Here is a 22,518-nt window from a genome sequence, read left to right as displayed (position 1 = left end):
CTTTGATGTCATGAAGGACTATAAAGCCCAAAATGGTATAATATTTTGAAGTGGTGGGGAGGGTAACATAGTGTCTAATATCCATTTAAACACCAGCATATTTGAAATCTATCATTAATAATCAGCTGGATACATTTCGTTCTTACTTCTTACATGCTTATCAAGTGCATACTTAGAAAGCCCTGGTTTCAACTAAAAACTCCTCTAGTTAGCCAATCCAGTGACAAGCACTCAGAACACACAAATCTATTTTCTGAGTGATTCATGGTCCCTGGTCTTTGGGGTAAGAGGAGGGCCAGCAGAATCCAATCCTTGCTTTTAGAAATCGTACAAGATTTCTTTCCACAACTGTGAGACTTGGTGGGTTTGGGTTTTTTCCTTTTTTGGCATCTACAGAAAAAAATACCATCTGTCTCATCACCAAAAAAAAAAAAGGAAAGAAAGAAAAGGAAAAGCTTGATACGGCATAGTGATGCCAACCTTTACTTTCAATTATTTATCACCTAAAACACACATAAACACACACACACACACACACACACACAGAGAGAGAAAGCTTCATAAATAATGTTTCCTCGTTTTGTGAAAAGTGTAGGTGGAAATACTACATGTATCCTCCTAAATGAATGGCTTCACCCAGAACATCAGATTGATGCTCATTTTTACTAAACATTATTTTTTCACAACCTCACCAAAAATCCAACTAATCATACCTTTCCCATCTCCTTGGTGATAGTGACACATTTGCCGCCTTGAAACAAAAACCCATAAACAAGAGATAACACTCTAAAATCCACGACACTTTTGCCTGAAAGGAGGCTTAAGGATGGAGGGACTATTCTATAATTTATCAATTTATATCTGTGGCCAGAATAACACTCATCAGAATCATCAAGGATACTCAATTAAAATGTACTTTTCTGAGTCCCACCTAACACCTCACAGAATCTCTATTTTTGGCAGGCACCCAGGTGATACTGATGCAACCTAAATTATAAAGGTGGTTTGTGGGGCTCAGGGTACTCCACCAATACTTTGCATCATCCACAAACCTTCAGGCACTCTGTTCACCATTGACCTCTGCCTTCATCCCCATTAGCTCTTAAAGATGAAAGCAAACTGTGACTTTGTATTTCCACTAAAGAATAAAGGGAAATGTGGCAAGAAATCAGGGTGAAGAATTAACTGTCAAGTCATGTTTTGTTTCCTATCTAGTGTAAAACACTCATTGATTGAAATGTAGACTTATGGAGTGAAAGCCCTAGAGAAAAAAAATTAAATAATCCCAAAACAATAATTAAGTTAGAAGGAAGAAAGCTGAAGTAAGAAAGAGGAAAGGGCAACCATTCCTAGGGCAGGTGGGACACAGGGAGAAAGGGAGACTCTGCTGTGGCCATGGGGATGGTCCCGTTTCCACCTGGGAAGTGAATTGAGTGAATTCCCAAAGTTAGGTCTGCAAGCAAACAGTGCTAAATTACCCTTGCTAGCTTGGAACCAGGAGGAATGGCTTCACCCAGAGGCTGGGACTGGCTGGGTATCTGGCTGCCTTTAAGGAAAAGGGAAAGAAGCCAAATGTGCTACTGAACAGCACCAGGAGAAGCAGCAGTAGTGAGAGGTAGTGGACATAAAAACAAAGCAGCCAGGTGGGGTGCAGGGGAGGCAGAACCCTATGAACCCCACTCCAACAAAAACTGAAGGGAGTTGGGAGGAAGGGGTAGTGCTATCAATCCAGTCAATGGGGGTGACCCACAGATTTACAGTTTATTCCTGGGTATTTTGTTTTACTCTTGTTTTTGAAACACAGAGACGGCAACTCTGTAATATTTCCAAGCTAGTGGGGTTTTGTAATTAAGCCTGTTCCTACCAAAATAATACTCCCTACATCAAAATTTTCTTAAATCCCACTATATCTAAATGAGTTGTATAGTCTTATTTGTTGTTTGGTAAATCCGATTGTATCTCAATGAGGTGTATAATATTTGTTTTTGTTATTGTTGCTTACCTTCATATAACAAACAAATCTGTCATATATGTAATTAACAGACTGTTAGGGGTCAACTTGGGAAATTATTATACTTGTACTTATTTTATTGTTTCTATTAGGAGACTACATTCTGAATCCTGAATTCTGAAGAGTTAATTTATAAGCAAATTTTGGGATCACTACATGTGGGTAATTGAGGACTTCCTGTACAACTAAATTCTGGCAAGTTCTAGCTCCTATAGGTATCTTTGCTACAAATGTTTATCCACAGTGCCCTCTAGTGGTTTTAGTTCTCATTTCAACATAAACAAAAAAAAAATTGAGCAAAAGCTTTTTCATCTTATGAGATGAACATATGCATGTAAGTCTTAGAATCATATAATCCAAAAATTTTATGTCCAAAAAATGCCAAGAAATCTTATTTGAGTATATTATATATATAATCAAAAATTAATCACTGATCACCATGACATAAAAGAAATACATTCTTAATGGAATCAATAAATGAAAGCCTTTCTGGATTTTATTCTTTTTCAATTAAGAATATCAATATGGATACAATAATGACTGACTTCAGACTTCTTTCTAATTTAAATTTTCTTTTTCATTTTTTTTTAAGTCCAGCATGATACACTGTTTTAGATGATACACTGTTCTTGGACAGATCTTGTAGGCAGTACAAGTAATAATAGCCAAAAAAGAAAAAATTGTCCTATGGTAACTACATCATCTGTGTCTCAAATCTCCGATTTATATATTACTACTGTAGCCAGCAATTTTTTTTTTCTGAACCGAGTTTGCTAAGGTTTTTCAGATGCCTCTCAACAAATAAAATCTCCTAAGTGAGGCCAATCATAGAAATTACAGCAGGCTTGTGCTGTTCTCAGGCTAGATGCAAGGTAGTGTGCCTTAAGCTTAATTAAATTATATTATTTTCACATACTTATCACAGCATTTCACAGAACATAGAAAAAAACACAGTACAACAAATAGAGGCTATAAGGAAAGATCACAGTAAGGAGAACAAAGAAAATGAAGGAAGAAAGAAAGAAAAGTGTCAACATAAAAGCACAACATCAAGGGGAAAAAAATAGCAGTAACCAAAAGATGGGAGACTGATATCAGTGTTCATTTTCCTTGCTACATCTAGGTGATTAACAATATAGTACAAGAAAGTACATCACCTGTGGAATTGGGTAGTGTAATGTATCTTCTGATTATGCATAGATCTACTTATACTTACCAAATAATAGGAGGTTCGGAAGTTTGGAACAAAACAATGCAGTGGTTTTCAAAGTGTTATCCCAGATTTAGGAGCATCAGCGTCACCTGGGAACATGTTAGAACTTCTCAGACCATACCCCAGCTATTTCTACCTCGGGCTCATATCCTCCCTGGAAGCAGACACTTCATGTTAGGTCATGAGAAACTCAGCTCCTCAGGCTCCTGGCCTACAGTCATTGGCCTCATCTTTCAATCTCATCTTATCCCCTCATCCTAACCCCAAGGCCTCATCAGGTCTGCTGAGGGAGCATGTCCATACCACCCTTAGTGACAAAAGGAAAATGCTTCTGTTATTCTCTGCACCACAATGGGGTGACTGGAACTCTGTAAGGTTGCCATGGCCCCTCTACCTGCCATGGCCTATCTACCTAAAGCCAGTTCAGTTCTATTGTTTTTGTGCTGTGGGGGACAGGGACTTCCGAATATGGCTTCCCACTGCCCAGGCTTCACCGTGAAAAGGACACAAGCCTTTCCTTCTCTAGTCCACAGCTGTATCTGAGCTGTCTATTGTTCTCCTATGCCTCTCCCTTGAAAGTTTGTTGGGTTTCAAATCCTTTTTCAACTTCCAGTTTCCGGTCCAGCATGTCAGGAGCTTGGAAGTTGCCACTCCATCCTAACAGCAAGCAAAAAGCTGAGTGATCTGAAAAAGCAACAACTCTTCTTAGATCTGTCAGTGAAGTGAAGTCATAGGGCAAACCCTACACCAAACATTGGAGAGACAGACAGGCAAATACAGAGAATCACAACTTACCAAAGGAGGAATTCATGAGCAGAAACCACTTCAGGAACCAATGCTGAGGTACAGAAATCTGAGCTGCAAGTGATAAGCTGATGGAGGCTTGGTGTGGACAAGTCTGAGAGCTAAAAACTCCAGGGAACCCAGCCACGGAGGACCCTCACACTTCTGTGAGTCTTACTTCCAGGTCCTCACAGCGACTATCAGAGAAAAATCCCCCTGTGCTTTCAGCAGTGGGGAGGGAAGAGGAACCATTTGAAATATGAAAGAAAGGATATTCTGTTCTTCACAAGGCCTGCCCTCCAGAGCCTAACCTCCTGGAATTTTATCAGAGCCTAACCTACCTGGGGGAAGGGAAATACCTAACTCCAGACCACTCTAGTCATCATATCCAGCCTAAGTTGGGGAAAAACTGTGAAGCACTGGTGAAGTTCAGAGCCCAGGGCCATAGGCTCATTAAAAGTCTGAGACCTAGACTGGGTGCAGTGACTCACACCTGTAATCCCAGCACTTTGGGAGGCTGCAGGCTGATCACTTGACCTCAGGAGTTCGAGATCAACCTGGGCAGCATGGCGAAACCCCATCCTTACAAAAAATACAAACATTAATTAGGGTATGGTGGTGTACGCCTGTAGTCCCAGCTACTTCGGAGGCTGGGGCGGAAGGATCACTTAAGGCTGGAAGGTTAAGGCAGCGGCAGCAAGCCCTGTTCACGCCACTACTGGACATGAGCCTGGGTGACAAATTGAGATCCTGTCCAAAAAAAAAAAAGGCAAGCAAGAAAGAAAGAGAAAAAAGAAAAAAAGTGTGACACTCAATCAGAGGACTACAGACTTCCCCTCCCACCCCCACACCCTACTAATGCACCACTGAAGGCCTATTTACTGCACTTCTTTCTATCCAGTACATCACGTCCTCCTTTCAACAAGAAATTACAAGGAAAACAATTATAAAGCAAAAACCCCAGTTTGAAAAAAACTGAACTGGTATCAGAACCAGAGTCCCATATGCCAGGAAAGTTGGAATTGTTAGACCAGGAATGTTTAAAAACTATCATTAATATGCTAAGGGCTTTTATCAAAAAAAAAAAATAACTTGCCAGAACAGATGGATAACATAAGCAGAAAGATGAAATTCTAAGAAAGGATTTTTTTAAATGTTACAGATCAAAACAAGTGGATCAGAAATGAAGAATGCCTTTGATGGGCTCATTCATAGATTGGACATGACTGAGGAAAAAATATTAAAACTTTTTTTTTGAGAATATGTCAATAGAAATCTCCAAAACTAAAAAGCAAAGAGAAAAAACAGAAAATAAAAAGGAATATATAAGAACCATGGGTTAACCAGGAAAAGTATAACTATGTGTAATGGGAATATCAGAAAAAGAAGTAACAGGGAAAAAAAAAAAAAAGAAACAATATTTGAAGCAACAAAGACTGAGAATTTTTCAAAATTAATTTTAGACAACAAACCACAGCTCTACGATGCTCACACAACACCAGGCAGAACAAGTACCAAAAAAAGCACATAACACCTGGGCATATTGTATTCAAACTGCAGAAAATCAAAGGAAAAAAAAATCTTAAAAGAAAACCAGAGGGAAAAAAAACCACCTTACATATAAAGGAAAAAAGATAAGCAATACATCCAACTTCACCTCAGAAATCACGCAATAAAAAGGGACTAGGGTGAAATACAGTGGTCCCCCTTATCCATGGTTTTGCTTTCCACGATTTCAGTTGCCCTCTGTCAACAGTGGTCTGAAAATATTAAATGAAAAATTCTACATATAAATAATTCATAATTTTTAAACTATGCACCATTCTAAGTAGTGTGAAGAAATCTCACACCATCCCAATCCATCCCTCCTGGGAAGTGAATCATCTCTTTGTCCAGTGTATATATGTTTATATGCTATAAATGTATATAGTCACTTAATAGCCTTCTCACTTATCAGAGAACAGACAACAAAACAAAGTTTGGTACAACACCATAAGATATTTTGAGAGAGAAACTATGTTTACATAACTTTTATTACAGTATATTATCATAATTATTCTATTTCATTAATATTGTTAATATCTCACTATGCCTAACTTATAAAATAAACTTGGTCATACATATGTATGTATGTATAGTAAAGAATACAGTTATATTAGTCTATTTTCACGCTGCTGATAAAGGCATACTCAAGACTGGGATGAAAAAGAAGTTTAATTAAATTACAGTTCCACATGGCTAGGGAGGCCTCATGATCATGATGGAAGGCAAGGAGAAGCAAGTCACGTCTTACATGGATGGGAGCAGGCAAAGACAGAGAGCTTGTGCAGGAGACCTCCTTTTTATCAAACCATCAGATCTCATGAGACTTATTCACTATCACAAGAGCAGCAACAGAAAGACCTCCACGTATGATTCAATTATTATCACTTGGGTTGTTCCCACTACACATGAGAATTGTGGGAGTTACAATTCAAGATGAGATTTGGGTGGGACACAGCCAAACCATAACAATAGTATATACAGGGCTTATACTATCCTCAGTTTCAAGCATCCACTAGAAGTCTCAGAATGTATCCCCTACAGATAGGAGGGACTACCGTAATAAAGAGCTGAGAGAAAGGAACTCATTTTTTTCTACAAAAAAAAACTAGAATTCTGTACCCTCTGAAATTATTCTTCGAAACTGAAAGAAAAATAAAGACTTTCTTAGACAAGAAAAAAATGAGAAAATTTGTTACTAGTAGATGTATCTTGCAGGAAATGTTAGAACAAAGTTATTCAGAGACAAGGGAAATGATATAGGTCAAAACTTCCAATCTTCATGAAGGAGAGCATTGTGAAGGAACAAATGAAGTAAAAATGAAGACTTTTGTTTCTATTATTCTTAATTGCTCTGACAATTTGTTCAAAATAATAAGAGCAAAAATGTATCTGATTATGTATTCTCATGTGTATATGCTTAGGTATAGTTTTATATAAGTAAAACGAATGATAGCAATTATACAAGGGATGAGAGGGAGGAATTAGGAGTATCTTATTATAAGGTACATGCACTACCCATCAAGTGGTACAGGTTTATTGGAAAGGGGACTTAGATTACTTATAAAAGTACATTGTAAACTCTAGGACAAACGCCTAAAAAGTAAGAAAACAAGTATGGTGATATTCTAAGGAGAGAATATAAAATCATATAAAATATTCAATTTAAACCACAAAAGGCAGAAAAAGTTTGGAACACAAAAATGGAAGCAAAGAACAAGGGCAATAAAGAGAAAATAGATGTCGACCGAGGAATAGTGAGTCTGGGTAAGGTCTCCAGGAGGTGGAGGGCTAGAATGGGAAAACTGATCTTCCAGAGCCCCTTCCAAGGCTCCCAGAATCTTGGCGCTTCACTTGCCAGGCATAGTGTGCTTTCCTGACACTGCTTCCCCATGTGGTGCAGGAACAGAGAGCTTCAATACCCAGAGCATGGGAGGGAGACATGGCAACAGAGGGTAGTCAAGCAGAGGAAGAGGAAAGTGGCCTCCAGGGAAGCCAGAGCTGACTGAAGTGCTCCTAGGAACATCTATTCATTGATATTGTGCCAAACCTGACGCACTCTCATTTGTCAGAGGTGGCCCCAGGTGGGTGTCAGTGTCACACATAGGAGTAAAACTGTTCCTAGAGCAAATGATGATGAGAGAGCTGAAGGCAAATGCATACTTGAACCCCCAGATGGGGACTATTGGGAGACTAATGGGTCTGTGAAAGAGAACTCCAGTCCCAGTAAGAAATACATCACATAAATAGGGTATCTCAGCCTGAGGGTGCTCACAGGCACTTCCAGACCTTAAGCAACTGGATCACCGGAGGCTGTCAGCCTACTTCAGAAATTATGCCATCAGTGATTGAGGCCAGAGATCCACTCAAAAGAGCAAATCTTGGAAATACTGATGTTAGAGCAGTCCCTGACCATTTTGCACAAGATACCCAGAACTGGGTGCAGAAGCATCATCCATAGAATGTCAAAACAGGCTCTGGTCCTGGTGAAATGCTTGCAGAGAGAACCTGGTCAAACAAAGAATAAGGTCACAGCCCATGAGCTGGGAAAGAAGGCAGTGCTCCTGGGAGGAACAGCAGTGGCCCCAGGCTTCAAGTGTAAACCAGTGGAGCCCCAACCAAAGGGTGTGTTCCAGAAAGAATGTTGGAATATATACCGGGTACTCCAAGAACAGCTGGGCTGGAATATGCACAAAGAAACACAGCCTGTGTATGAAAGAGTTGTGTATGCGCAACAGGTTTTAGCCTGTTCTGAGCAGAAAAGGACTAAAGACTGGAAGATGGCACCTGAGCTCATCCTACCTGAGTCCCAGAGTTTTTGACATTTGAAGAAGTGGCTGTGTATTTTTCTGAGGAAGAACGGCAATTATTGCATCCTCCTGAGAAGACTCTACAATGTTGTAATGCAGAGTATCTACGAAACTGTCATCTCTCTAGGATTAAAGCTAAAATATGACACTGGAAATGATCATCCTATATCTTTCTGCACCAGAAATACAAATGTTAGGATGCAAAGTATCAAAAAAGACCAGAATGAAATTGCCCAGAAAACAATAGGCAGGGAAAATCATGGTGATATACACAAGGTACAGAAACAGTATCGAGCTTTTCCAAGGAAGTAAAGAAACTTGCCACTTGTAAACAAGAGCTTCCAAAACTTATGTATCTTCATGGGAAACACCACACAGGAGAGAAATCTTTTAAATCTCAGGAATGTGGGAAAAGCTTCAGTTAGCTCTGATCTTATTAAGTACCAGAGAATTCACACTCAACAAAAAACCTGTAAATGTCAACAATGTGACACAAGGTTTAGATGGAGTTCAGATCTTAGTAAGTGCTACATGACACATCAAGGAGTAAAACTATATAGATGCTCATGGTGTGGGAAAAGCTTTAGTCATGATACAAATCTACATATACACCAAGTAATTCCATGGGAGAGAAGTTCTTTAAATGTCATGAATGTGGAAAAAGATTCATTCAGAACTTCCACCTTATCAAACACCAGAGAACCCACACAGGTGAACTGCCTTATACTTGTATCATATGCAGAAGAAACTTTAGTAGGTGGTTGAGCCTTCTTAGACACGGGAAAAGCCACAGAAGAAGGACGGCATGTCCAGTGTCTCTAAACTGAGAATTTACCACATAGAGCTTCACCTTAGAAGTGATGAAAGAATACAAAATTATGAGGCATTCGATGATAGCAATCTGTCACCAATAGAACATTTGGGAGGGGTAGATCTTACACTTCACAAAAAGGAATCTAAGTTGTCTTATTCAGCATTGCATTTTCAGTGCCTAGCACAAGTCTTAAACATAATGAGTATTTTATAAACAAAAAAATGAAAGTATACCTCTGAGATATCTTTACCTATCTATCTATATGTATGTATCTGGTTATTCAAAGCTTCCCCACCCCCAGTCATCTAAATTCTTCCAGTATCAGGTGTTTGACAGGTAACAGTCAAGACTTATTCTTCATTCTTTGTGAGGACAGATGGAAAGTAAGAGTACTTGGACCCTCTCAAGGGAGCTCACAGAGAATTACTAAGTTAGAGACAGTATTAATAGCTATCATTCAATCTGGAAAGCAGTCTTGGTCCTCATCCAGGTATCTGCTTCTTTGTAGGAAGCACAGATAAGTGGTGAATGATCTTTTTCTAACTTTCATTATGTGGACTGGATGGAGGTTTTCAAACTGGTGCCATACTGCTGCAGGGCCTAAGGGGAGGCCTGTATTTATGGCTGATCAGCTACAATTCTATTAGTCCATTTTCATGCTGGTGATAAAGACATACCCGAGACTGGGCAATTTATATGGGAAAAAGAGTTTAGTGAACTTACAGTTTCACGTGGCTGAGGAGGCCTCACAATCACGGCAGAAGGCAAGGTGGAGCAAGTCATGACTTACATGGATGGCAGCAGGCAAAAAGAGAGAGCTTATGCAGGGGAATTCCTCTTTACAAAACCATCAGATCTCATGAGACTTATTCACTATCACAAGAACAGCACCAGAAATACTAGCTCCCACGATTCAATTACCTCCCACTGGATCCCTCCCACTACACATGGGAATTGTGGGAGACACAATTCAAGATGAGATTTGGGTGGGGACACAGCCAAACCATATCAATACTATTTAGAGGGCTTAGTACTATCCTCAGTTTCAGGCATCCACTAGAAGTCTTAGAATGTATCCCCTACGGACTGGAGGGACTATTGTAATAAACGGTTGAGAGAAAGAAACTCACTTTTTTTCTTGAAAAAAGCTAGAATTCTGTGTCTTGTAAAGTTATTTTTCAAAAGTGAAAGAGAAATAAAGACTTTCTTAGACAAGAAAAAAAAGAGGAAATTTTTTGCCGGTAGACCTATCTTGCAAGAAATGTTAGAAAAAAGTTTTTCAGAGACAAAGGAAATGATATAGGTCAGAAACTCTGGTCTGGTTCGTTTATTCAAAGGAATAAATGAATGTAAAACGAAAACTTCTTTTTCTTATTCTTAATCTAACAATCTGTTCAAAATAAGAGCAAAAACATATTTGATTATGTATGCTCATGTGTATATGCTTAGGTATAGTTTTGTATAAGTAAAACAAATTATAGCAATTATACAAGGGATGAGAGGGAGGAATTAGGAATATCTTGTTATTATAAGGTACATGCACTACCCATCAAGTGGTATAGTGTTATTTGAAAGGGGACTTGTATTACTTGTAAATGTATACTGCAAACTCTAGGACAAACATCTAAAAAGTAAGAAAACAAGTGTGTTTCTAAACTGAGGAAAGTTACCATGTAAAGCTTGACCTCAGAAGTGATGAAAGAATACAAAATTATGAGGCTTCTAATAATAGAAATCTGCCATCAATAGAACATTTGGGAGGGGTACATCTTACACTTCACGAAAAGGAATCTAAGCTGTCTTATTCAGCACTGCATCTTCAGTGCCTAGCACAAGACTTATATATAATGAGTATTTTAAAAACAAAAAAATGAAAGTATACCTATGAGATATCTTTACCTATCTATCTATATGTATCTGGTTATTCAAAGCTTCCCCACCCCCAGCCATCTCAATTCTTCCGGTATCATGTGCTCGACAGATATACAATGGTCAATACTTAGCTTCATTATTGATTCTTTGTGAGGAGAGATGGAAAATAAGAGTACTTGGGCCCCTCTCAAGGGAGCTCAGAGAATTACTAAGTTAGAGACAGTATTTTTTTTTTTAATTTATTTATTATTATTAAACTTCAAGTTGTAGGGTACATGTGCACAATGTGCAGGTTTGCTACATATGTATACTTGTGCCATGTTGGTGTGCTGCACCCATCAACTCGTCATTTACATCAGGTATAACTCCCAATGCAATCCCTCCCCCCTCCCCCCTCCCCATGATAGGCCCCGGTGTGTGATGTTCCCCTTCCCAAGTCCAAGTGATCTCATTGTTCAGTTCCCACCTACGAGTGAGAACATGCGGTGTTTGGTTTTCTGTTCTTGTGATAGTTTGCTACGAATGATGGTTTCCAGCTGCATCCATGTCCCTACAAAGGACACAAACTCATCCTTTTTTATGGCTGCATAGTATTCCATGGTGTATATGTGCCACATTTTCTTAATCCAATCTGTCACTGATGGACATTTGGGTTGATTCCAAGTCTTTGCTATTGTGAATAGTGCTGCAATAAACATACGTGTGCATGTGTCCTTATAGCAGCATAATTTATAATCCTTTGGGTATATACCCAGTAATGGGATGGCTGGGTCATATGGTACATCTAGTTCTAGATCCTTGAGGAATCGCCATACTGTTTTCCATAATGGTTGAACTAGTTTACAATCCCACCAACAGTGTAAAAGTGTTCCTATTTCTCCACATCCTCTCCAGCACCTGTTGTTTCCTGACTTTTGAATGATCGCCATTCTAACTGGTGTGAGATGGTATCTCATTGTGGTTTTGATTTGCATTTCTCTGATGGCCAGTGATGATGAGCATTTTTTCATGTGTCTGTTGGCTGTATGAATGTCTTCTTTTGAGAAATGTCTGTTCATATCCTTTGCCCACTTTTGGATGGGGTTGTTTGTTTTTTTCTTGTAAATTTGTTTGAGTTCTTTGTAGGTTCTGGATATTAGCCCTTTGTCAGATGAGTAGATTGCAAAAATTTTCTCCCATTCTGTAGGTTGCCTGCTCACTCTGATGGTAGTTTCTTTTGCTGTGCAGAAGCTCTTTAGTTTGATGAGATCCCATTTGTCAATTTTGGCTTTTGTTGCCGTTGCTTTTGGTGTTTTAGACATGAAGTCTTTGCCCATGCCTATGTCCTGAATGGTACTACCTAGGTTTTCCTCTAGGATTTTTATGGTATTAGGTCTAACATTTAAGTCTCTAATCCATCTTGAATTAATTTTCATATAAGGAGTAAGGAAAGGATCCAGTTTCAGCTTTCTACTTATGGCTAGCCAGTTTTCCCAGCACCATTTATTAAATAGGGAATCCTTTCCCCCTTTCTTGTTTCTCTCAGGTTTGTCAAAGATCAGATGGCTGTAGATGTGTGGTATTATTTCTGAGGACTCTGTTCTGTTCCATTGGTCTATATCTCTGTTTTGGTACCAGTACCATGCTGTTTTGGTTACTGTAGCCTTGTAGTATAGTTTGAAGTCAGGTAGCGTGATGCCTCCAGCTTTGTTCTTTTGACTTAGGATTGTCTTGGAGATGCGGGCTCTTTTTTGGTTCCATATGAACTTTAAAGCAGTTTTTTCCAATTCTGTGAAGAAGCTCATTGGTAGCTTGATGGGGATGGCATTGAATCTATAAATTACCTTGGGCAGTATGGCCATTTTCACGATATTGATTCTTCCTATCCATGAGCATGGTATGTTCTTCCATTTGTTTGTGTCCTCTTTGATTTCACTGAGCAGTGGTTTGTAGTTCTCCTTGAAGAGGTCCTTTACATCCCTTGTAAGTTGGATTCCTAGGTATTTTATTCTCTTTGAAGCAATTGTGAATGGAAGTTCATTCCTGATTTGGCTCTCTGTTTGACTGTCACTGGTGTATAAGAATGCTTGTGATTTTTGCACATTAATTTTGTATCCTGAGACTTTGCTGAAGTTGCTGATCAGCTTAAGGAGATTTTGGGCTGAGACAATGGGGTTTTCTAAATATACAATCATGTCGTCTGCAAACAGGGACAATTTGACTTCTTCTTTTCCTAACTGAATCCCCTTGATTTCTTTCTCTTGCCTGATTGCCCTAGCCAGAACTTCCAACACTATGTTGAATAGGAGTGGTGAGAGAGGGCATCCCTGTCTTGTGCCAGTTTTCAAAGGGAATTTTTCCAGTTTTTATTAATAGCTATCATTTAATCTGCATGAAAAACCAAGCCCAGGCCTCAGGGAACTTGACTCTGTAACTGCAAGAGAGAATTCAATGTTTGCCCTGGGAGAAGTGCTCCATTCTATTTGCTTCTCTCATAAGTACCCACTACCACAATGTCTTCTGTCAAGGAATTGCAAGTAGCAAGGGAATGTCTGAATGCAAGGACAGACCTAGGTACCTTGCAAGCACTTCATATCTCTCTGCTTGCTGACTCTGTCTACATAGACATATAAAATGACATGAAGAGGAAGGCAGTCTTGGTCCTCATCCAGGTATCTGTTTCTTTGTAGAAAGCACAGATAAGTGGTGAATGTTCTTTTTCTGATTTTCTTTATGTGGACTGGATGGAGGCTTTCAAACTACTGCCATACTGCTGCAGGGCCTAAAGGGAGGTCCATCTTTATAGCTGATCAGCTACAACCCTATGTATTAGGCCGTTTTCATGCTGCTAATAAAGACATACTCGAGACTGGGTAATTTATACAGGAAAAAAAGGTTTAATGGACTTACAGTTACACGTAATTGGGGATGCCTCATAATCACGGCAGAAGGTAAGGAGAAGAAAGCCAAGTATTACACGGATGGCAGCAGTCAAAAAGAGAAAGTTTGTACAGGGTAAACTCCCCCTTATAGAATCATCAAATCTTGTGAGATTTATTCAGCATCACAAGAATAGCATGGTAAAGACCCGCCCCCATGATTCGATTACCTTCCACCAGGTCTCTCCTGTAACATGTGGGCATTGTGGGAGTTACAATTCGAAACGAGATTTGGGTGGGGACATGGCCAAACTATATCACCTATATCACCTTCTACGTCTGAATACTCTTCAAGAAGGCCTGGAGATTTTGCAAAACTTATTTACTGAGAATGGCAAGGACAGCGCTGTGACCTCTTAGCCTTGGTGCACAGCTAATACCAGGAGGGGACATCTTGAAGTGTCAGAGCAAAATAAGGCATGTGGCTTAGAGTGATGGCCCCAGTCAAAGCAAGGCTGGATGGAGATTGTTTTCTAATATTATTGGTTTTCTTCTTGTCCCTATTGGTCAAAGTGACTATCTCTTATGAAAAGATAATATGATGTCAAAGGAAGTTGGAAGATATGGATTTACGTCAGATCCTGGTTTATAATGTTGGCCAAGGCTTCTATATATTTATTATTTCATAAAATTGTACTTTTAAACGAAAATGACGTTTCATGTTAACTTTAGACATTAAACAAAACTTTGTTATCAAAGCACCCAGAAACGGCCAATGTTCACTTATTTGAAACAGAGGTCTTCAGGTATTTTTTCTACCAAGAATCCATTCTAATCTTGTTTTCAAATTTGTAAAATAAGCGTAATAATTCCTACTTCCTAGGGCTACTGTGAGGATTAAATGCACACATGTGAGCATGCCTGACAATGACTGGCCACAGTAGACGTTTCCTAAACATTTGGAACTTTCTTCATTCTTCTTTCAGTTAGTTATTAGAAAATAAGCTTTCTCTACTTGTCCAGCTTTTAAGCATCCTTCATTAATGAGTTTTCCCACATTTCTAGCTGGTATTTAGGCCCACTAATAATGGTCGGAATGGTAGCTTTCAGCATATTTCTTTCTAGAGGTGCTCCTCTCTAATCAGCCTGAAACAATACACTGATGTCGCAGCTTAGCTAGGTATACTGCTCATGGTATATTGCATAAAACCAAAATATAATAGAAACCCCCAACTTGAGATTCCTGTAATGGAGGGGAGGTAATGGCTAGGGGTGGAATTTTTGTAGACAATATTTATGCTATTAGGTGCATCCTCAAGCCAATAAAGTGGAAATGAAAATGGAAAGAGGTGATTGTATAAAGTGGTCACTAAAAAGAATGAAAGTGCTAAGCCAAGAGGAGGAAGCTATCTAGGAGGAAAGGATCTCACTGTATTCCCAAAGGCTGGAGACTATGACTGCCCCACCATCCTCCCTACAATGACCTGAGATTATGCCCTTGACACTAAAAGGGGAAATTCCACTTCCTGCAGAGGGCTCCATTCTCTTTGTGTGAATCCATGTTTGCTGGCATCCTGGGTAGCTGCTAGCATACTACCATTCCAAAGAATTTATTCATGTAGCTTTTAGAAAGAAGGGAAGTTAACTCAAAAATTCAAGGTTGTACTGGATCAATGGACCCAGCAGTTATTGCTCCTCATAAGAATCAGCAAAGTCCCCAAAAACAAGTCAGTAAAAGAGCACTCCATTTTCCCAAAGCTGCTCACCCCTGTTATACTCCCTGTTAGCTTCAAAGCTTATCATGCAGGTCCCCATCTACACTGGCATCATTACCAGCAGGGTTCGAGAGCAGGAAACATGGTTCTATTTGAGAGATCAATTATTTATGGCAGGTGGCAAGAAATGATTACCTTTAGATGTGTCTGAGCAGAAACAGAGAATTGAGATTTGTTATTCCAAGTTCAGATACTCCACCATCATTTGAATACAGGGGCTCCGGGAAAAAGCATATTCTCATCCCCGAGGTTGTAGAAGAAGATCAGTTGCCAGGGCTTCTGACTGACTCATTAGTGCCTAGTCTGCCCTTTCAGCCCTCTGACACAGTCTCCCAGGGCCACATTCCCTGTACATCCTGACTACTCGTGTCATTTCCTTGCCATCTTAGAAAAAGAGAAAAAGCGTACGTCCATGGAGACATGGGCAGTAAGGAAAGAAATGGCAAAATGAGATAAAGGAGAAAGATGGCATTGTACTATATATCTGCCCACCACCTCCTCAGCACACGGCTAAGAGACATAAACTCCATTGCCTTTCTGAGGACACAAGAGAAAGACAGCATACAAAAGCTCAGGAACTAGAGAAATTGGCAGATTTTCATGCATGGGACAGACTGAAGAGGCGGAATGCTCCAACTCCAGATCCCACAGGTAGAAATGGAACTGAAGACCTGAACCAAGTGTGAGGGGATGTGGGTGCATATTTCAGTCTCCCAGAGAAGACGGGCTGAGCAGAGAAAGCCAAGAAAGGGTCTGTGAGAGCAGAGGACAGCAGGCTTTTTCACTTGTGTGCATTTGTGAGGACTGAGATTGGAAGTCAGGAATTCAGGGAGCAGAATGCCACTGTTTGAGGTGGCTGAGGCACAAGAGCATGTGAGTGGGTCAAGCCTACCCTGTGCTAGACTCAGGTCTCCACCTTTTCTCTCCCAGCAGACAATGACATGGCTTCTCCCCATGGGCCTTTTAAAGTTTCTTCTAGCATCTCAAGAAACCTCTTCCTCTTTCATTGCCTTGTTCCCTCTGCCACAAGCCAATCCTGCTACTGCTATTTCCATTTTCCCAGGGCAGGAGAGGAAGAGGGGCCCAGAGGCAGGGCCTAGTGAGTGTTACTGCATTCCACTGTTCCCAGAAGAATGGGCACGATAACTGAGAATGGCAGGCAGCGTTGGGGAGAAAAGAATAAACAAAAAGGAATGATGGCCTAGTCTTTCGTTAAGTAAGTTAAAGGCCCTCCTTGCTACCTCCTCTTTATTCCTTGAAAAACAGTAAATGGCAGGTAGGTGGGCATGGCAATGACCATGTTGGGGAGGAAGCTGTTTCTCATTTAAAGGAGGGAGCCACCTACAAAGTCCTGTCCCTGGCTCAACAGCGAAGCCCTCCCATTCTCATTCTTGTCTTCTTTGCCTTCCTCTTCTCCGTCCATGCTACCCGCTCCTTCCTACCACTGTGGGTTCAGACAAGGGGCACTGGGATAGAAGGAAGAAGGGACAGGGAGCCAGGGAAACTCTCAAGGATCAACAATTACAAGATATGAGGGGAGAGGTCAGGAGCCTTGTTTGAGAGCAGTAGAAGGACAATGTCACCCTTGGATCTGGAGAATGCAGGGAAAGGACAGAGGGAAGGAGGCCAGGTCAGCTTTGGGAAGCAGTTCTGCTCCAGGGCTGGGAGTTAGGGATGAAGTAGGAAGAGCCAGGCAATGCCTAGAAAGATTTCACTTGTCCCTCCTCAAGCTCTGGGTATCTCAGGGTGAGACCCGGGATGACAAAAAGGAACTAACCCCAACCCGAGAGCTGCAGCAGACACTTCAGAGGGACTCTGAGTTTGGTAGCAGAAGATCTCATCCCTAAAGGGGGTTGTCTCTTCCAGTTGTACCTGTGCATCTGCCCATCTCCAGGCCTCCATTAGGGAGGCCCTCAGCTTCCATAAAAGGAGTTATTCTAGTTTTATTTCTTCACCTTATGCCCATTCTGCTGTAAGTGACAAGAGGGTAAAGACCTTATTTTGGTGGCATTCTCTATGTTGAAGCCTGGTGCAGGTGTTCTCTTGGCTGTCTCCTATAAGGCCAGGAATCCCTTCTTAGGATGGTCTGGGCTTTTTGTTGTTGTTCCTCTTGGAGGGTTCCAACCCTATTCTCTCAGGATATCCCCTCATCAGAGGTTTCACTCCTGAATTCTTTAAGAAAGAGCTGGCCTGTTAACAGGGGGTGCCATGTCCTCCAGAAGCACTTCCTGTCCCTGTATACAGTCTGATTGGGAAATCACCCCTCCTCTACCCACTCTGAAGCAGGAGAGTCAAAGGAAAGGATGGACACGGGAAATTTCCCTGGAAAGGCAGAATCCTCAAAACATCCCACCTTGACATTTCTGTGCCACATATTCAGTAATTTTTCTCAAATACAATGGTCACAATGTCACTCTTCCACTCGTAAAGCTGCAACAGCTCCCAGTTCCCATATCCTTGAAGCCCCCCTCCCTCCGTCAGCCTCAAGGCCCTACTTCGCCTTGCCCCAGATGATAGCCACTCTCTCTCCTCTGTTCCAGCTCACGTATACCTGATGCTGAACCAGGCTGTGAATCTGTCTTCGATTATGCTTTGTTTTTAGCCCCTAATGTCGCCTCCCGACCCGTCCAAATCCTTTCTTCAACATCACATCCTGCTTCCTCCTTGTAGCCCCCGCAAACTCATTTCACAGTGTCCTCTTAGAACAGCTTCTGAAATCCAGAATTTGATTAAACACCTATCAGTGAGTCCTTGTTCCAGAGTTTCTACTTCGATTGGTCTGGAGTAGGGTCAAAAAACTGGCATTTCTAACAAGTTATCACGTATGCTGATGTTCCAGCAACCCCACTTTGAGAACTACTGTCTTAGAGTACCTCTCCTGCACTTTCTCCAGAGGGGAGGGGTTGCCTTAGAAGCCCAGTTATTCTACTAAAGGCTGGCCCAGAGCTAGGTATCTATATACACTCTCTGAGTAGATGGGCCTGGCCATTTTAGGATATAATGTGAACTTAATCTGTACCTTATTTTCACCCAATTGGTAAATCTGCACCAATAATTAAGAGTGGGTACAAAATCTCCATATGTTCCCTCAATGTAGAAAGCTTCCAATGCCTGTCTTCCTAATCTTCCTGATGTCTCCAGGACTGCCAGAAGCCTGGTCTCCTCCAAGACCTCTGGGTCTCCGTGAGCAGGAACTCATGAACTAGCATTTCTTCCATCTGCTTTTCCAGGCCCTTGCACATCAGTCACCACAACTTCAAAGCTGGATACACAGCTAGGACCTCTGGATCTGATGGCCTCTAAAGGTGGAACTGACCTCAACACCTCTGTAAATCATCTCTGTAAATTACAGGAATCATCTCTGTAAATTGGTTTTTCTCTTTTCTAGTGCTATGTTTCCTCCACTTTCCTACCTGTTGACCCTCTGCAACTCAGCCCATCCTCCATGCTGTCCCCTCTGAAAACCCACCCAGGCAGAGGTCACAGAGAGGCCTGAAATGATGTAGCAGGGAAGTGCAGGGACCTACTTCTCTCCAGGGAGATTCAACTTCCTCTGAGCACTCTTAGCCCTTGCTTCATTCTGGAGGTGGGCAGGGGCTGGATCCATCCAGTGTCCCAGAGGTACAGCTGACAGTGTGATGAAGAAGACTCAGCCCAGCACCCCAGACCTGTCCAAAGTCCTCTGAGAAAGTTGAGACTCCCTCTAGTGGTTTCAGAGTCCTCACCTCTGGGGCCTGCAGCTCCCCAGCCCCTGCAAGTCAGCAGCTGCACTGTGTTTAAGACCCAGAGAGGCCTCTGGAGATGCAGTCTTAGGAGCAACTCCTGAGAAGTCCTTAGTCAGTTGTCTTCAAACAAGGGTTACTTGCCTCTGGGACTACACAAAGACGGTCCTGGGAATAGTGGGCATGAAGAGTTCTAAAGGAATCTATTTTCAAATCCTCAGTTGCATACATACTTCTTCCCCAGACTGATCCAATGGAAACCTTGAGGGAGGTTCTTTCCTGCCTTCCTTTCGCTAACCTCTTCCACCACTTTCTCCTTCCCTGAGCTTTCCAGGGTACATTGCCCCAGAGTTCACTACCTCCCAGGAGCCAAAGGGGCTTTCAAAATTTCCTAGCACAGGAAAGGAGGAAAGGCTGGGAAGGAAATCCTGCAAATAATTTCCTGTGTTTTCCTTTCAACAGAACTGAAGAAGGACTTCATCAATTAGTCAGCTGATCATTGGGCAAAATTGATGATAGTTCAGGATTTAATTTGTGTCATGTAAGTCTAAAGGAAATTTAAAATTTTGAATGATCTTATTATAAGAAAATTCCTTTCATTCCCATTAACATACCATCTCTGAAAATAAGAAATAGAGATATAATTGGTGGTGAGCCAAGCTTTATTCTCGAAATAACTAATATTAATTAATGGTATGAACTAATTTCAAAAATCCATCTATATCCAGCCAGGCACGGTGGCTCACATCTGTAATCCCAGCACTTTGGGAGGCTGAGGCGAGTGGACTGCTTGAGCTCAGGAGTTCGAGACAAGGTTAGGCAAGATGGTGAAACCCCATCTCTACAAAAAAAGAAAAACAAATAACAAAAATACTAGCTGGGCGTGGTGGCATGTGCCTGTAGTCCCAGTTACTTGGGAGGTTGAGGTGGCAGGAACACTTCAGCCCAGGAGGCAGAGGTTGCAGTGAGCCAACGTTGTAACACTGCACTCCAGCCTAGGCAACACAGCCAGACTCTGTCTCAAACAAACAAAAATCACCTACATCATTAGAAGTGGGATTTTTAATAAATTCTAATTTTTCTTCATAATTATTTAAATGTATAACATTTTTCTGGTTTGATCAAAAGCATTTAATAGCTCAGTCAGAAGAAACATAGCACTTAGCCTCCTGGTCACAAGAAGTTTTTTCTATTTATATGCATTTTAAAGAAACCTTTATGGAAGCATGACACAGAAACAGGAGTATTTAGTGTAAAGCTCAGTGAATTGTTACAAAGTGAACATCCTTGTAATTACCATCCAGATCAAGAAAAATAACATACAGCAGCATTCTAGCATTCTAGGAGTGGAATGACTGGAATATTGATATATGCTCACCTTCTTTATAAACTGCCAAAGTGTTTTTCAAAATGTACCAATTTACATTCTGAATAGCAGCATATGAGGGTTTTCTTATCCTTGTCAACATTTGAAATTGTCTTTTTCATTTTAGCCTTCCTAGTGAGTGAATTGTAGTACTGCGTTGTGGTTATAATCTCTATTTCCTTGATGATCAATTAAGATGTGTTTTCATGTGTTTGAGTATTTGAATATTCTCTTGTGAAGTGCCTGCTAAGTCTCTTGACTATATTTCTATGTCTTTTTCTTACTGATTTGTTTGATTCTAAATTTGAGTTGTTAGATACGTATTCTGCAAATATCTTCTCTTACTTCCTGGCTTGCTGTTTCACTCACTTAATGATGTCCCTTGATGAAGGGAAGTTACAAGTTGTAATGTAGTCCGATTTATCAAATATTTCCTTTCATTATTAGTGCTGTTGGAGTTCTGGTGAAGAAATCATTGTCTATTCAAAATCATGAAATTAATTTCCTATGTTTTAATTTTCCAGTTGTATTATTTTACCTTACACATTTAGACTTATCTGGAATTGATTTCTTAAATAAAATGTGATATGTCCAAAATAAATAAACAGAAAACAGTAACAAATATGGTAGATATTAACCTAACTATATCCATAGTCACTTTAATGTCAATGATCTAGAAACAACAATTAAAAGAAAGATTATCAGGCTGTATCCAAAACCAAGACTTAAATATATGTTGTCTACAAGAAACCCACTTTAAATATAAAGACAGACAGATTAAAAGTAAATGGATACAGAAAGATATACTATGCTAACACTAATTAAAAGAAAATTCTATTCTTGGCTGGAGCCCTGACAATATTTCCAGTCCTTGCCTTTCCCTCTGCCAATGTCTGGATGATCTTGTTTCTGTAATTCCCAAGCAGTAATTTAAGTCCTATGCTTGTAGGCAGAATCACTATCCTATCTACAAAATAATTTAGGTATTGCACCAGTTGTGAGGGATTTTTGCTACAGATCTTACCTTCCCTAGTTGATTCCATAGCGCTTTAAACACCGATTTGGACTTCCAGCCTAGCAGCCGGACACTCTATTAGACTAGTAAGAACACTATCTGTTTATCTCCCTCTCTTGCCCTATGGAGTTGTGAGAACCAGCTCTATCACAGAATCTGGCATAAGCAGTAATATTAGCATGAGTGCATGCATGAACTTTAAAAGGAGATTGAACTGGATTCAAATCTGGGCACTACTACTTACTAGGTATGTGATGTTGGGAAAGGTCAGAAAAGCTCTCTGAGGCTCACTCTCCTCATATATAAAATGGAGAGAACCATAACAACAATGGCACATCAATAATAAGAATGGTAGTAGGAGACAAAGATGAGGTAGGCCTACAGGGCTTTATAGTAAAATTTAGATGAGATAATACTGATTTGCCTAATTCATGCCAGGCCCATGCAAGCACTCAGTAAATATAATGCCAGTGACAGTGGTAATGATGATAATGAAAATGAGAAATTATAGATTCCATATATGGTGTCCTACATAAAGTGTTCTTATATTTAGAACTTGAGCGGAATAGAATTGGAGGATGCAAAGGAAGAAGCAGAAAGAAACCAGTCATCTTTCGCGACGAAACTGATAACTAGTTCCAGTTAAATATGTAGTCTGAACTTGATGGACAGCGTATATATTGAAAGTAGAAGTGGAGATATTAAGTAGAAGATCAGAAACTCAAAGAAAAAAAGGA

At 40.5% G+C, this 22,518-nt stretch overlaps 1 protein-coding gene and 1 pseudogene across 3 annotated transcripts in view; one reads left to right on the top strand and one right to left on the bottom strand.

Annotated features, from left to right (window-relative positions):
* The window catches only part of TMEM117 (transmembrane protein 117), a 570,252-nt gene that overhangs the window by 391,940 nt on the left and 155,794 nt on the right, over window positions 1-22,518 (bottom strand). The window lies entirely within an intron of this gene.
* On the top strand, window positions 8,280-11,248 carry LOC140712755 (uncharacterized; annotated as a pseudogene).

Source organism: Chlorocebus sabaeus, chromosome 11 (genome assembly GCF_047675955.1).
Source record: "Chlorocebus sabaeus isolate Y175 chromosome 11, mChlSab1.0.hap1, whole genome shotgun sequence".
NCBI classification, from domain to species: Eukaryota; Metazoa; Chordata; class Mammalia; order Primates; family Cercopithecidae; genus Chlorocebus; species Chlorocebus sabaeus.
The sequence above is the reverse complement of the archived record's forward strand: the minus strand, read 5'-3'. Positions and strand labels throughout refer to the sequence as shown.